This window comes from Manis javanica, chromosome 2 (genome assembly GCF_040802235.1).
Source record: "Manis javanica isolate MJ-LG chromosome 2, MJ_LKY, whole genome shotgun sequence".
Taxonomy (NCBI): Eukaryota; Metazoa; Chordata; class Mammalia; order Pholidota; family Manidae; genus Manis; species Manis javanica.
Window position 1 is genome coordinate 172575664 of NC_133157.1, and position 13163 is coordinate 172588826.

The 13163-nt window shown below is 38.7% G+C and overlaps 1 protein-coding gene and 1 pseudogene across 1 annotated transcript in view; one reads left to right on the plus strand and one right to left on the minus strand.

The window, feature by feature from the left end:
- Window positions 1–280: 280 nt before the first annotated feature.
- LOC140845693 (transforming acidic coiled-coil-containing protein 3 pseudogene) lies at window positions 281–12899 on the minus strand (annotated as a pseudogene).
- Window positions 12803–13163, plus strand: part of LOC140845365 (cyclic nucleotide-binding domain-containing protein 1-like) — a 203331-nt gene continuing 202970 nt past the window's right edge. Inside the window, exon 1 of the mRNA XM_073219434.1 lies at window positions 12803–13154. The gene's annotated coding sequence lies outside the window, so the exon portion shown is untranslated. The remainder of the gene's footprint in view (window positions 13155–13163) is intronic.

Here is a 13163-nt window from a genome sequence, read left to right on the forward strand (position 1 = left end):
GACTCAAATCTTCTGGAGACTTATTTACTTATGTTTTAGGAATCTCAGCTAGAATGCCACACAGGTAGGTCTCAGTTGAGACTGTTGACCAGAGCCCCTGCATAGAACTTCTTTTTTTTTAACTTAAGGAAAAATTTTAGAGTCTGTCTTAGTTCATGTGCACTTGCATGAGTCTTCTTTTTAAAGCAGTATAGTCTAAAAATTAGTTGAGGTTCTGAGAACATGAAACCTAACAGACAGACAGAAAGACAAGAGGGAGGACTGGTCAGGGACTTTCATGTCAAATCTTAGAAATGAGGTTGTCACAAATTCTGGTCAGTTCATTGTTTTCTTTAATCTTCTGTTAGTGGTCTTCTCCAGTGAGTGTTCTTCTCCAGGGCCTCTGCTTGGTTGGGCCTTTCTCTAGATCTAGGTGACATCCATATTTGCCAGTTTTTTCCTTCTGCATGGGCCTTCAGCTTGGTATCTCTGGTTTCCTTTTCAATTCTTACTATGTAACCCTCAACACACTTCTTCAGTGACTATTCATCCATGTGGTAGCTTTTAATCACCTCCTTCTATTTCTCAAACTGCCTGAAGAGATCAGAGAAATATTTTTCCATGGAGTTCAGTTCTGTAGCAAGTTGATGTTTTTCTTTCAGAAACTTCTGGATTTGGGGAGGTTCTGGTTCAAGATGGTGACATACAAGGATCCTGGGCTTATCTGCTGCTACAGACACACAGAATCTGTATCTATGTATGGAAGAACTTCTTTTGAAAAAAACTCAAACTGTTTGGGTGTGTATAAAATGAAAGTTCCTGTGGCCAGGATCTCACCTGGCTCTGGTTGGCTAGCTCACTACCCATGTGTGGGCAATACATCGCTATTGATTCTATATAAAGAGCTTTGCCCAGTAGTGACATTGTGGCATGGCTGCAAGGCTGCAGGAGAGCAGAGCAGAGGCTGGAGTGGTGGCAGTGCTGAGTACATAGGCCCGGAGGACGTCTGTGCTGGCAGAGGCCCTGACAATGGCTATGTGGACTGAGAGACCCAGAAGCAGAGACCAGCTTGCTGCATGCAGACTTTCTCTGAGTGAATGGGATTTTAGTGATTGACCTGCCACTGTGGAAATAAAGTTGGGTATAACCTTTTCACCCCAAGAATGTTTTACTGTCATTTCTTTGGTCACACTGAATCCATAGTGAACTTGCCCCAGGGCTGAAACCCATTGGCAAGACACTGGGCAATTCCTACAAATCTAGAGAATGACAGAAGGCCCACATTGAAGCAGGTGGTAGAGGCTGTGACATGGTCTTGCCATAAATCACATCCTCAGAGACCCACAATTGGAGGGAAACTCAAAATCCAGAACTACTCTCTGAGAGGTAAAGGGCTGAATCCCTGTCTTGCAGAAGGTTTCAGTCCTACGCAAGTTCACTCTGGGTTCACTGAGACTGAATCACAACAACAGCATGTTGGGGATAAAATAGTTTGTAAGAAGCTTTACTCTCAAGGTGGTAGGTGAAGCGCTAGAATCCCATCTGCCTCCGGGGCAGTCTGCATGCCTTAAACCGATCTCTGCCTCCAGGCCTCTCTGCCCCACTGGCCATCTCAGTCTCTGTCCTCAGTGCTGTCACCAGTCCAGCCTCTGCTTTCCTGCAGCTGTGCAGCACCAGAGCACTGGGTGGAGGTCTTTATACAGAGTCAATAATAACTCATTGCCCATGTGTGTGCAAGCATATGGCTGCTAGCATTGCATATACATAGTGGGCAAGTATCTTAGGGTCAGGTGAGGATCCTGGCTATTCCCCATAACCCCAAATCAGGCATCCCAACTACCAAGACCTGCATTTGAGAGACAAGACACAGGCATCAAGCTTTGGAAAACAATGGAGCTTACCTCTATAAGAACCACAAGGCTGTTCTGATCTGAGAAATGGCTTTTAAAGGTCTCACTGCTTGTATTCATCTGCAACTAGGGTCCACAGAAGCAGCTGATCTCAAGAGACAGCCAGACTTTAAGTGAATAAGGCTCATTTGCTAATCTTTAAGTGTCAGCCCAAGGGGCAGGCATTATTTTAGCATACATCTAGGGGCCTGCTGGCTTGTGGGTATCATCTTTATGCTCTCCCTTTGCTTCACCCTAGCCAGAGGTACTATATTTTATTTTTTTTCTTTCTTCTTTTTCCCCGCAGGTGCCACCTATATGCTTCTGTAGGGAAAATGGAAGTTCCATGGCCTGGATCATCACCTGAACCTGGTGTGCTTGCCCAATGCCCATGTGCAATGCTTGCAGGCACATGCTTGCACACATGTTGGCAATGGGCCATCACTGACTCTGTATAAAGAGATCTACCCAGTTCTCTGGGGCTACGAGGCAGCAGAGAGGCCCAGAGGTAGAGACAGGCTTGCTGTATGCAGACTGCCTTGGAGGCTGCTGAGATTCTAGAGCTTGACCCGCCATAACAAGAATAAAGCTTGGTATACGACCTTTAACCCTAAAAATGTTCTGTTGTGATTTTTTGGTCTGACCGAGTCCAGAGTGAACTTGCCTGGGGCTGAAACCCCCAGCTGCGACAGCTTTCCTTTCGCTTTGTTCTAGGTTGCGAGGACTATCTTTGTACTCTAGCCAGTGGGTGCTACCTTCTTTTTCCTGGATGGGCACCATCTATCCCTCTTCCTCACCTCATTCCAGCTGATGGGTGCCACTTTCACATTCTTCCATAAGGGAATTTTACACACATCTGGTGCCCTAGTTTCTGTGGTTGTTGCCCAGGGGATGCCCCTTGATCACCTGGCTCTGGAGGCCAAGGGGAATTGTGATCTTGGGTCCTGTAGGTCTAGAACAAATGGACAGACAGTTAGTTCTTAGCTGACTACTATCCCAAAGGCACGGCAGAGATAGCTGACTGAAACACACCTCATTCTTTCTATGAAAGAGGCCTATTTGCTTATCTGGGAGCTTTGGCTTGAGGGGCAGCCTTCTGCTTTGACACACAACTAGGGATTTATGGAGGTACTCTCAGGGAATGGAGCAGTGTATGCAGTCTTTAAGTTCTCCCTCTGCCTTGCTGCAGCTCACCAGTATATCTCAGGAAGGCGCTTATCGCCTTGTCTGTCACCCTAATTTCTGCAGCTGCCTCGAGGGGACACCTCTTCACTTCACTCTGGTGGCCAGCTGAGCTTATGCTCATGGGTCCCATTGGACTGTAGCCAATAGGAAAAGAGCTCTTAAATAGCTACTCCCCCAAGGAACAGCAGGAGGCAAAAGACTTAGGAGCTTAGTCTTTCTGTGAAAGCGATCTTTTAGGTTGTCACCATAACGACAAATAACTCCACTGGAGAGAAAATGAATGACAGTGAGAGTGAAAGAGAAAAGACTATAAATGGGCAGTAGATTATGGTATAGCAAATCTCTGAACTGTGAATTTGAGATTTTTTTATTACTTGAGGAATTTTTATCTGATGATACTATATAGAGAACTTCCTATTGCACATGATTCAGCTACAGCACATTCTCTATTACTTAATAATTTTACTGCTGGTACATTTGTCACAAGCATTTCTTTGGAGCCAAAGTCTTAAGGTAAAGATGTGTAGCTCACAAATTATTTTTAAGTTACTGAACTGTGAAAAATATATGTTTTGTATTTCAGGGAAATAAATTATAAGAATTATTTAAAAGAACCTTTCATAGTTAATTCCTTTCTTGGATGGTTATTTTAGCTGCTGAACATGTTATGACTCTATGGGCTACAGTTTTTTGTGGAACAGAATATGACAATAGATTTTACCTGTTAGAATCTAAATATTAAAAGAAAATGAGAAACAAAAACACTGTATACTTCTAAAGAAGCTTAATTCAATCCTGTAACCTAAATCTCTGTATCTAGTTACATATTTATTAAAGGGATGTATCTGTATTTATTAAATTAATCAGAACTTATAAAATTAAATATAAGTTGAATTCATCCTGTTTTTGAATACTTTCCAATATTACAGTATTACATAGCTTTCTATTATATAAATGCATTTTCCTTTTTTTAACTATGTTTTCTGAATTGGTTATTTAATCTTTAAAAAAAATTTAAAAATTTGGTGCCAAAAATTACTCTCTAACACATGGATCAAGCCTAAGAAAAAGCAAAATGGAGTTCACACATGAGTAAAGAGATTGTTAAATAATATCACTAAATGGAAAATAGTTTTATCTGTTAGAAGAATATTATCTAAAACAAATTCCCTTCAGTTGGGTTTTTTCATAAGTTCATAAGAATTTACCATGCCACATATGTAATACTGTTTTTAAACTTGGACAGGATAGACACCTTTCTTGATTTCCTTCCCTGCAGAGGGTCCTCCTCTGACCTTTCTGCAGTTTAACTATTGCTCAGGGATGTGCCTGCCTGGCTCTTGCATCCCTTCCCCACTTCCCCTTTGAGATCCTAGACTAGTTTCCAGCCCCAAATATGGTAAGTATAGAAACTGGCAGTAAGTGTTCCAAACTTCTAGAGTAATTTGAAAGAGAAATTTTGTCTGGTGAATTTCATAATGAAAAAAAACAACGGGATTGTATTTATATCTGTTTTTATTTCATCTTTCTAGGAATTTATTTTTCTCTCATTTTATAAAAGTACCAGTTGAAGATAAATTAGAAATAAAAACAAATATTCTATTTTTATAGTTTGTTTGAGAAGTGCTGTTCTATAACTCAGTGGTACTTGGTACCCTGGAATTCCCTGCTATCTGGACATGTATGGGCCTCTTTTCCAGGTCCACATTCCCAGGGCCATAATACGTGATATATATCCCTAGGTCCAGTGGGTTTGCAGAGAGGTGTGGACAGTTTGAATGTGTAGACTGGGAAGTCCAATGCACTGTGAAGAATGGAGCTGAAGTTGGGAAGAGTGAGTGGCTAGCTGCAGGCTGGGATGGGACCACATTTTCTCATGCTTCCATGTCCCAAAAGGATATCACACAATCCCTAGAATTCTAAATTCAAACTTGTCCTTCCAGGTTGTTACAAAGGTATGTTTATAAAGGCAGAAGGATGGAGTATATTATATTTAAAAATATGTAGTTTGACTTGTAACTTTAAACATTTGACATTTGATATGTGAGTTTGCATTTGCATTCTTACTCTGGGCTCTGCAAATGTCCAGATGGGTGGGCCTTTACTTTAAGGAAAGTTAACCTTAAAAACTATGCTTCAGGTTCACTCACATTATATTAGCTTCCTTGGTAGCTACAAATCCAGTAAGTTCTCTTATCACAGAGTCTTAGAGAGTTCAAAGGAACTTCTGATCTAATTCCAACTCTATAAAATCTCTAGTTAGCTAGTTAGCCAGCTCTTATTTGAACACCTTGAGGAGGCGGGCACTACCTAAATTCTGTTGTAGTGATCCTTACTGAAGGAAAAGGGTTATATTTTCAGAGAAATGTAATTTTGTTTCTGAGTGAGAAAAGCAAGTTTGGGAAGCATGTTTCCTGGTTACAGATAGAGGAATATAGAAGAAAAATGGGAATCACATTGATTTGCCAAAATTAATATAGTTTCTCAGATTGAGGGAAATACAGCAAGTAATGAAATAGAACTATTACACAAACTAGGGACAATGTGAGAAGAAGAAAAATGTAACTTTGTCTTTTTTTCATTCTAACAGCATAAGAAAACTCATTTTAGTTTGTGAGATACAACTATTTCAATTTAACAATTCACTTGGATTATAAAGGCACTTCCCATCAACATATTTGTTCTTTATCTGGTCTTATGTTGCTGACTATGGGATCATCTTCAAAAAAATCCATTGTAAGCCTATTTTTTTTCACTTAATTATCCCATGCTTCTCACCTCATCTGCTACTTGATCTCACACATTCAATACAGAATTTAAAAAATGCATTTAATATCTCTACTAGTGTTCCAATATAAAAAGAAATGGGGCCTCATTTATACTTGATAACAAGAATTTTGCAAAGAACAGCAACACCACTAATACAATTTCTGTATTTTTTTTTGAGGCAACTGAAGCCAAATGGGTTCAAATTTCTCTAAGAAGTTTACATGCAGAAGTTGAAGGAGTGTGATTTATACAAAGGTCTTCTAACTAAGGAAGATTTCATTTTTTTATATAATTATGGTAATATTTAAAATATACAGGTTTTTTTTCTCAGTATCTAAACATTGTATATATAGTAAAGGCCACTGCCCTATTTCTTATTTTGAGTTTTGCAAAAACATAAGATATATATGACACAATGAGGTCTGGATCTGAAATTGTGTATGTGGGTGTGCACATATGTGCATGTATCAGTCTTATAGTCTTATGGTTAAAATTTAAACATAATGTATTTTCCTTTTTCCTACCTTATTCCACACTCTCATTAAGGGACCAATTTAGATCTAGTGATGGAACATTCTAAAAGACAATGGTCACAGAATGAAGCTTTAATATTTATTCCTACTGGAAATGAAACAGTCAATGAAAACTCTGAATTTGATGGTAAAGGGAAATCCATTTGAGACCTTGGTACTCTTTTGAAAAATATTATTTAATGGCCATTCTTTGTCATTAATGCAGTAACCTACTGTGTAAAGAGAGTTTCAACAGTATACAGAATTCATGATTATCTTTATAATTTTTTAAGCACTGAAATAAATAATTTGGCTCAAACATTTTTTTAACACTAAGGATCATACAAATTACTGCTTTATCCTAATAAACCATTTTAAATTTTAACAGTTTTAATGATTAAGTATTTAAGATCATAATGTTGACATCTTCCTTCTATGTCTTATTAGACTTATAAATACATGTCTATAATTTTTCTGCCTATAATTGTGTGATATTAATTAGCTCACAGATAGATACTTTAAGGCAGTGGCTAAAGGAGGAGGATATACATCTAGCATCTGGGATGTTATTGTACAAGATGACTTCAGATATTTGACCCAAGTTAGATATACTAAGTTTTGTTTTGTGGCAAATCTAGGAAAAAAGACTGTTAAGAGACACTTTTTAGTCAACTGACTACCCAGCCTGCCTTTCCCTGTCCATATTTTGAAGAATCTAAACCTAAAATCCAGTCCTCTATCTTAAGCAGAAAAAAGAGGTATGTCCTGTCACATATATATTTCTGAAGTACATATGATGTGATCTATCAAACATGTACAAAGGTCTCAAAATAAGTGAGGATCATTCCCTAAATTTGCTTTAAATTATTAGTGTCCAAGAAACTTCAACTTTTATAAGTGTCAGATAAAGGAACAGGTTTATTTTTTATTTGGAAATATTAAAACCAAGTAAGTATAATACTAAATTTTGTGTTATATCAGGTGTCATATACCTAACTGGCAGGCAACGCAAAGGTTCTTAGAAGCTTAAGGGCAAAACAATACAATTATTAGTGGCTAAGGAGAACCTGTGCCTTCTCTAAAGGGGGAAGAAGAAAGCTCCAGCCAATTTTTGCTAGGTGATAATTCAGGCCTAGTGTTGCCTATTTATCAAAAGAAACTATAAATTCAGATTTTTTATGTGTAATTTTCAGTTCTTTAAAAAACTGTATTTTGCAAACAACAACAGGAAACCACATCTACTGATCAGATTAGGTATGTGGCTGCCAAATTCTAACACAATATTACAATATAATGAAATCCAAAGTATTAGGTATAAAACCACAAGGAAATCTAGGAGAAACTAGATTATTTCAGTAAAGTTTTAGGTCAATGTAGTGAAATGCCTACCAGGCTTAACACTCTTATAAAAATACTGAGCATTTTAGGGGATAGGGAAGTGTTAAAAATGAAGTTATAAACTATTTGAGCAATATAACCAAAAATCTAGGGCATGTAAAATACTGGCCCTTTTGTCCATCATACTTTAGGTAGCACAAAATGGAATTGTAGTAGGCTCAGAGATAGACAACAAAGTTGTAGTTGATCAATGATATCCATGTTGAGGAGGGGAGGAGAGAAGTTGAAGCTGAGGTCAAATGTGCATGAAGACAAGTAAGAAGAGTAAGTTTTTTTGTTTTTTTCCTGGAAAGATAAAAACCAAGAGGGAATAATATTGGGACCTATAATGTACATATAAGGTAAATCCTTGGTTTTATTACAAGATCCTGCAATTATAGTACTGGGAGACCTACTTGTAAAATTAAAAAAGAAAGAAAAGAAAAAAGAAAGAAATGAAAACAAGTGCTTATTATACTATATATAAATTTAGTCAATTTACAGACTAAGATAAATACACACATGATAAGGGCATTACTTCGAGGAGTTGTTAATGCTGAAAATAACTTTAAAATATTTATATCAGCAGTTCTTAAACTTTGGTGTGCATAAGGATCACATGGAGAATCTATCAAAATGTAGATACCTGGGCCCAAATCCCACATACAACTAATTCAGTAACTTGGATATGGAGTCCAGAAATATACATTTTTAAAAGTGCACAGGTAATTGTGATGCAGAGACCCCATTTTGAGAAACACTGTGTTGATGAATCCTGAATTGTTAATCAGTAGATATAAAAGGAATTCTGAGACAAAGTATACCTTAAACTTTTGAGGTTCACAGCAGAGAAAAAACAATTATTCTTGCTGAAACATTTCTTATGCCACACATCAGAGATAGGTTATTGGAATGAAAAGTCCAAGGACAGGCAATAAATAAGTTCCTAACTTTCCCTTTTGTCAACATATGTTCATTCTTTTAGCTCACATTAAGGACCGTGTTTATCCTATTTCAACTATCCCAACTCTTAGTGCGATTCATTGCTGACTACTTCAAGTGTCAAGTCATTCATAAACTCTCAACTTCAGATCTTGATGGCTACAAACTCTCATCTTTTAAACTCATCTTCAGATCTTGCCACCAGTAAGTGAGCAGGACCCATCATTTTTTGGTATTAGAATCAGAGTCTCTGGGAAGTTTTATACTTTTTTCAGTTTCTTTTTAAATTCTGTAGAGGCAAGAGTAATTTTCAAAATAAGGTCCAGACAACCATTCTGCAATTTCACTCTAAGCCTCCAGTTCCAATGGGCTCCTATCTGGCAATGGATTCTCAGAAATCTTTCATTGAAGAAAGACTAATAAATACAATACTAATACGTTCATAACAATAACTATACCGCTTCCACTGATGGTAGTGGGAGAAATTGAAGAAAAAAAATAAGGGTAAAATTTCACAAAGACCTGATAAGCAAAGTGAAGAATGAAACATTGGTAACTTACACATGGAGAATGTTCTGAGGGTCCAACTTCCCCTGTCACCAACTGTGAAGGTATCAGAGCCAATCTCTAGATCAAATTCTTCAGAATTTATCTGGGCAACCTATTAATAAACAGAAACAAAGACCTCAAATATATTACACTGTGTAATAAAAACTTAAAGAAATGGCAGAAAAGCATTTCAAATGCACATCAGGCTTAATATATGTTATATATATTCACACATACATATAAATTTTATACCATGGCAACAGATCATGTTAGACTATGCCTAAAGTTCAATCAACTATATTATTACATGATTTTGATTTGCTATATTGTACCTCCTGTAATAATTTTTCAGTGAACTGGTATGGCTGCTGATTAGAGAACTATTATTTGAAGCATGATTAATTAAAACTTCTTTGATAAGACTTTATAAGTAGTACATGTAGGTGGACAGGGGTTTTCCATGCATTTGCAATATAGGCATACCTTGTTTTACTGTGCTTCACATATAATGGATTTTTTACAAATTGAAGATTTGTGGTAACCTTGTGTAGAGCAAGTCTACCAGAGCCATTTTTCTAACAGGATTTGTTAACTTTATGTCTCTGTGTCACTTTTTGGTAATTCTTACAATGTTTCAAACTTATTATTATTATTATATTTGCTATTGTGATCAGTGATCTTTGATACTACAGTAATTGTTTTGGGGTGTCACAGTCTGCACTCATATAAGATGGTGAACTTCATGGATAAATGTGTGTGCTTTGACTGCCCCACTGACCTGTCTTTTCCCAATCTCTCTCCCTCTCCTTGGGCTCCCTATTCCCCATGACAAATCAATATTGAAATTAGGCCAGTTAATAACCCTAAGTGTTCAAGTGAAAGGAAGAGTTTCATGTCTTTTACTTTAAAACAAAAACTAGAAGTGATTAAGCTCAGGGAGGAAGGCATGTAAAAAACTGAGATGGGCCAAAAGTTGGCCTCTTGTGCCAAATGGACAAGTAATGGAAACAAAGGAAAAGTTTTTGAAGAAAGTTAAAAGTGCTGCTCCAGTGAACACTTGAATAACGAGAAGGTCAAGCAGCCTTACTGCTAATATGGAGAAAATTTTAGTGGTCTGGATAGAAGATCAAAGCAGTCACAACTTTCTCTTAAGCCAACACCTAATCCCAAAGAAGGATTTCTCTTCAATTCTCTAAAGTCTGAGAGGTGAGGAAGAGCAGATGAAAAATTTGGACCTAGCAGAGGTTGATTGATGAGGATTAAGGGAAGAAACCAATTGCATAACATCAAAGTGAAAAACAGATTTTCAGTGTAGACAAATAGCTTTCTATTGGAAGAAGATGCCATCTAGCACTCGCATAGCTAAAGAGAAGTCAATGCCTGGCTTCAAAACATCAAAGGAGAGGCTGACTCTTGTTGGGGGTTAATAAAGCTGGTGACTTTAAGTTGAAGCCAATGCTCATTTACCATTCCTCAAACCCTAGGACCCCTAAGAATGAAGCTAAATCAACTCTGCTCTAAAGGCACATGCAGAAAAATGAAACTAGACCACTATCTTACACCATAAACAAAAATTAACCTGAAATACACTAAAACCTTGAATGCAAGACCTGCAACCATAAAATTCCTAGAAGAAAACATAGATGCTAACATCCTTGACATTGGTCTTGGTGATGATTTTTTTGGGTAGGACACTTCTTGTTGCAAAGGCAACAAAAGCAAAAATAAGTAAGTGGGACTTAAAACTAAAACTAAATATAAATATAAATATACATAAAACTAAATATCTCCTGCATAGCGAAGGAAACCATTAATGAAATGAAAAGGTAATCTGTGGAAAAGAAGAATATATTTTCAAATCATATATCTGATTAGGGGTAATATCCAAAATACATAAAGAACTCACACAACTCAATATCAAAAAAACAAACAATCCAATTTTAAAATAGGCAGAGGATCTGAGGAGCATTTTTTTCAAAGAACACAGATAGCCAACAGGTACAAGAAAAGGTGCTCAACATCACTAATCACCAGGGAAATGCAAATCAAAGCCACAATGATGATATATCCCCTCACATCATTCAGAATGGCTAAAATCAAAACAAGAAATAACAAGTGTGGATGAGGATGAGAAAAGGGAAACCTTATGCACTCTTGGTGGTAATGTAAATTGCTGCAGCCACTATGGCATACATTATGGAGTTTCCTCAAGAAATTAAAAATGTGACTACCATATGATCCAACAGTTCCACAGTTGGATTTATCCAAGGAAAACGAAAACACTAATTTGAAAAGATACATTCACTCCCATGTTTGCTGCAGCATTATTTATAATAGCCAAAACATGATAACAGCCTAGATGTTCATCAATGGATGAATGGATAAAGAGAATATATATATATATAAAATGGAGTATTATTCAGCCATAGAAAAAGAATGAAAAAAGCCATAGAAAAGAATGAAAATCTTGGCGTCTGCAGCAACATGGATGGACTTGTGGGCATTATGCTAAGTAAAATTAGTCAGACTGAAAAATAAGTATCATATGATCTCATTATATGTGGAATCTAAAAAAAAACCTAAAAAAACCACCACAAAACCCTGAGAAAAATAAGTTCTTTCCTGAGAAGGGGTGGTGGTGGGTGGGTGAAATGGGTGAAGGAGGTCAAAAGGTACAAATGTCCCATTCTAAAACGATTAAGTCATGGGAATGTAAAAGCATGGTGACTATAATTAATAATACTACATTCATGCGACTGGAAAGTTCTCATCACAAGAAACAAACTTGTAATTACATGTGGTGATGATGTTAGCTGGACTTACCGTGGTGGTCATTTGCAATATATACAAATACTGAATCATTACTTTGTACATGTGAAACTAGTAAAATGTCATGTCAATTATACTTCAAAAAAAATAATAAAGCCAGTTGGGAATGGAAAAAAAAAAAGAATAGAGTTACTGATTTGTTTAAAAAAATGTAACATACTGTTTAAAGGTAAGTTTACCTTAAGTTTCTTGGTGTTCTGGATTTGGACCTGTTTCCGAATGCTCAAGCTAAAGGAATATTTCCTCAGTGGAGAGGGGACCGGTGGGACTCAGAGGACAGGAATGGCCTCACCATTCCTGGTCCAGGTATCTCCTGGACCCGCGGGGAAGGCTTCTGCTTTACCCGAGATCCTTGTTAGACTGGGGCGAGGCCTCCTGTAACAGTCCCACTGTCCGTCAGAATTCCAAAGGCACCCATATTGGAATACACATGGTTATTCACTTTAACAAAGATAAACGAATTAAGAAAAAAAAGAGCCCTCTGGATTTCTGCTTTAGCAAGTTCCCTCTGTTTCCACGCGTCCTGCATTGCCTGGTACACCATCCCTTCAAGCGGGTCCAGGATCTTCCCCACGTCCCGTTTCTTCACGTGGAGCTTCTCACACTGGCTCCTCAGCAGCACGTCCTCCTTTTGCGTCCCCACGGCCTCGTCCAGGTCCCTGTGACGGCGGCACTGCAGCACACTGAGGACACGTGGGCGGCCCTGGCGCAGGACCGGGAGTTACTCAGAAACCAAATGCCCCACCTTCGCCCGAGGCCGGCTTCCGGAGGCAGACGCGTCGGCCCGGCGCGCGCTGCGAGCCTCCAGCCTCGGCCGGCGCGCGGCTCCCCGAGGGCTGGCGCCCAGGAGCGGTCCGCGTTGAGGCATAGGGACCGTTTCCTCAAGGCTGACTCCTCACACGAGGACGTCCCAAGCGGCTCCGGAAACCCCACTCCCCGGCCCAGAACCTCGGATGGTTCTGGGAAGGGCTCCTCGTCTGGTCGCGGCGGCTCCTCCGCGCTGAGGAGGGGGCGCTGCCGCGGGGCTGGAGGGCGCAGAACGCCGTTCGCCCGGCCCTCCTCGCCGCCTTGGTCTGCACCACAGGAGCGACGTCCGCGGAGGCTGAACCACTGCGGCCGCGAGGTGAGTCTG